The sequence below is a fragment of the Bison bison genome, unplaced genomic scaffold (assembly GCF_000754665.1).
Source record: "Bison bison bison isolate TAMUID 2011002044 unplaced genomic scaffold, Bison_UMD1.0 scf7180017864527, whole genome shotgun sequence".
Taxonomy (NCBI): domain Eukaryota; kingdom Metazoa; phylum Chordata; class Mammalia; order Artiodactyla; family Bovidae; genus Bison; species Bison bison.
In genome coordinates, this window is record NW_011495078.1 from 261,090 (window position 1) to 265,170 (window position 4,081).

The 4,081-nt window shown below is 47.0% G+C and overlaps 1 protein-coding gene across 1 annotated transcript in view; it reads left to right on the top strand.

The window, feature by feature from the left end:
* LOC104982193 (patched domain-containing protein 3-like) overlaps positions 1-4,081 on the top strand; it is a 66,316-nt gene that overhangs the window by 12,219 nt on the left and 50,016 nt on the right.

The window sequence follows — 4,081 nt, forward strand, 5'->3', positions numbered from 1 at the left end:
CCCAACCCAGGGATGGAACCTGGGTCTCCCGCACTGCAGGCAGACGCTTTACCATCTGAGTCACCAGGGAAGCCCCACGCGCTAGGTACCTGGAAAGAGGCAGGCGAGCGAGCAGCACGGCGCGCCCCGGCATGCCACCGCCCCTAGGTTAACCACCACCGCGTCTCCCCCCGCGGCCGCCTGCGGGCCTCGGCGCTGCCGGCCCGTGACGCTTGGGGGCCCGGCCGTGCGCTGGTCGATCGCCGCCCGGAGGTCCCCGGTGAGGCCAGAGGACCACCCCCACGTCCCCCCGAAATGGGGCACACCGCTCCCCCACCACCTGGTGGCCACCCAGGCAGAAAAGAAGGGAGGAGGGCACCTTGCTGCCCTTTCATGGTGGAATCTGTGGCTGTCCTGCTGAGAGGGGGGGCCTTTCCATGGGGACCCTGTGCAATAAGTGTGGTGTTTTAGAACTGAATAAATAGAACGTGTAAATTTTTTAAATTAAATTTTTAATTAAAAATAAAGCTCCACCCGTATGGCCGCACCCCCCACCCCCTACCTCTCCCCTCAACCACCTGGGTCCCCTATGCGCGCCCCAGGCACCCTTCTCCCCCGACCACCAAGGGCAGAGGAAAGGGGCTCTGAAAGGAAGCGTGGCGCCAAGCGGGCAAGGGACACGACAGAGGTAAGGAGGCGAGAGGGCGAGAGAACCGGACAAGACAGCAGCCGGACGCGTGGGGAAGTGGGGTTGGGAGCAAGCCCCGAGGCTCAGAGGGCGTTGGGGAGGCGCCTGGCGACCGCGCGGCAGGCCCAGAGCAGCGGACGACCGACGACTGGCCGAGGCAGACCGGTCCAGTGCCAGCGGCGGGAGGCGACGGGCAAGCAAGCGGCCCCGCGGAGGGGAGCCGCCACCCGTCACGCCGCGCAGCCCGCGAGACGCGACCAGAGGATCTGCGCCGTGAGGTCCGCGGCCGGGAGGAAGGCAATCGTGGCCGGCGCCAGGGGCAAAGGCACGTGGGGTGGGGTGGGGTGGGGGCGCACTGAGCACCCCCTCTCCCGCCCCGAACCCTCGGGCCCAACCTCAAAGGAACGTGGCGGCGAGGTCGGGCGGAAGAGGGACACCGGAGACGACGCCACCGGGCGCGAGGCAAGGGTGGCGCCTGGCCGGGAATGGAGGGGCGGGCGGGAAGGCGGAGGAGAGCCGCCTTTCCCACCCGACCCCTACTCTGCACGCTGCCCCCTACCTTCTCGCGCGGCCCCTCATTCCCTACCACCGGAAAGGCCACTGGGCCCGACCGCCCGCCCGGGGCGCGCCGCCTTCCAGACGTCTTTCCTTCCCTACCTTCCCATCCCGCGCCGCACGGTTGGAGGAGAGGCTCACGAACCAGGCTGGGCGAGGCGAGGCCACGCGCCGCTCAAGGAACCTATCACGTTAATGATCCTTCCGCAGGATGACCTACGGAAACCTTGTCAGCTGATCTGTCTATAATTCAGGGATAAAACTATGACTACAGAAAAGAAAGATGACCTGACCTAGGATGACCATGATATTCTATAGAACCACAGAAAATTGGTTAAAGTAAAAAATTTTTTTCTTGGAAACTGTAAAGCTGGTTCTTTTGCATATGCAATTAAAAACAATTAGCTTGTTAAAAAGGCCTGCCTAGGGCAAAGCTTGAAGTTAACCCTTTCCTTGAAAAGCACTGCCCACTTTGCCTGAGACCTTAGCCTTCGGCAAATGAGAACTTCAAGCCCCACCCCCACCCCAAAAAGGAGGTCAAAGAGATATTTTAAATCTTAGGCGGAAAACTGGAAGATCTCTGTCTGTCTGTCTGTGTGGATTTATGTATGTCTCAGTGTGAGTCTTCTGTTTTTTGATAATATTGCTGAAGTTGTGAGTTCTTACTTAAATAATCTAAAGAAAAGGAAGCCCTTACAAATCAAACAATTCTAAATACAAGAAAAAACTGACCTAAATGAATTTTAGATTCATGTGAACTGGGAAATAATCAATATTAAATATATAGTATTTTTTTTCTAATATAGGCCTATCTAAGAGTCATTAACATTAAGCATAATATTTTCATAGTGCCTAGGTTTATTGTAAGTTAAATATTGCTATATTGTTATATCTGTTACAAACTTGTCAACAAAGAAAATACCTCTAAAAACAAACAACAAAAAAAAACTCCTAAAAAATGTAAATGCGATATGAGCTTTTAGATAAACTATTAAAAATAATTATACTTTAAAATATCTGTCTATAATAGTCTCGATTGAAGACAGAGGAGAAGGGGACAGCAGAGAATAAGATGGTTGGATGGCATCACTGACTCCATGGACATGAGTTTGAGCAAGGCCCTGGAGCTGGTGATGGACAGGGAAGCCTGGCATCCTGCAGTCCACGGGGTCGCAAAGAGTCAGACACGACTGAGCAGCTGAACTGAACTGAGCTTACAGTAGTTTCTCCAGATTTTGTTTACCTGAGTTTCTATCCTTGTGCTAAACTAAGTGACGACAGTGTATTGAATAGCTAGGTCATTTCCAAATAAATTAAGGTTCTGAAACATTCACGACTTGACAGGCCCTTCCTCTTACACAGAAACTAGAGAGATTTTTGACTATCCTGAATAGTGTCTGGTGCCATCCTAAGATGTTCACTGTAAGAAAGCAATATTTTTTTCGATAGTATCACTGATGTGTATGTTCACCAACCTATAGAATGCCAATATAAAAGTCAGGTCTTGGTTGCTTAAGGAAAATATATGTCTTGTTATTAAAGAAGGTATGAGGAATGAAATCGCATTTTATGAAGGAAAAAGAAGTAGTTCTGACTTACAGGTGGCAGTATCAGGATGAGAGAAGCAAAGGAATGGGTACAGAAAGGGATAAGGAGGTTTTATGGAAAGTGGACCCCCAGAAAAGAGTTTTGTGCCTGGTACAAGCTTTCTTGAGATGTTGAACTGCCTTTGCTAATGGATTTGAAGTTTCTTTACCTCTTAAGTGATCTGTTCTAGGTTTACCTTTGAAATCTTTTGTTAACTTTGGCTAAGTTCAGAAGTATTGTTTCACAGTAACTTATGTGATCATACCTGACTGTTATAAACCCTTTTGATATTTATGAACAAACCTTCCTAAATAATTGACTTCTAGCTAACTTTGGGATGCTTCAGATGCTTCTCAGATGCTCCTGAGACCTCCCAAAGAGAGATATTAAACAACTTGAGTTCATTTGGCATGTTAAACTACATGGGAAGTGTTGTCAGAAAGAGTGATGAATCTTCTCAAGTTATATTGTATGGTTGATGATACGAATACAGATATCCTAGAAATTATGTGACATTCATGAAAATCTGATATGTTCTGGTAAAATGCTGTCAGTAATAATTCTAGTTATCATATTCAAGTGTTTCAAGTCACAGCAGTGACCAGATTACTTTGTCAATTTCAATGTAATCAGGTTTTAAACATGCTTTCTATGGTTTCACACTGATGCCTTTGCAAAAATACTGCTCCTTAAAGATATATGGAAAAGACTTTTCTAAGCTTACCCATAAAAGATTTTTTTGGGTGTTTGTTATCTGGTAAGCTGGTCAGACTGGAATTAAATCTACTCTCTAGGTTAAGAGAACACAGTTTTCTTAGAATGAAGCTTTTGATCACAGATTATGAATTTCTTTACCTTTCAGTGCTTTATTATTTGTTTTTATAATTTTTTTTTTTACTTCGGTAAAGTAAATAAGCATTATTTAAGATTATGGTACATGTAGAATGGACCAAGCTTTCCCCACTCCTGCAAATTCCCTTAACCCCTCAGATCCTTCTGATGGGACCAAGGTCTCACTTCCCTCCAGAGGGACAATCCAAGCTTTTTATCAGCTGATCTGCCCCTGATATCAGAGTCAATTTGAGCATTATTTGGTCTATAATTTAGGCATGAAACTATGACTACATAAAGGAAAGATGACTTTTTGATGCAGGATGGCCATGATATTCCTTGGATTTCAGAGAAAATTGGTTAAAATGATACTTTTTTTTTTTTCTTGCAAACTGCAAAGCTGGTTTTTTTAGCATTTGCAATTGAAAACGTCTAGGTTGT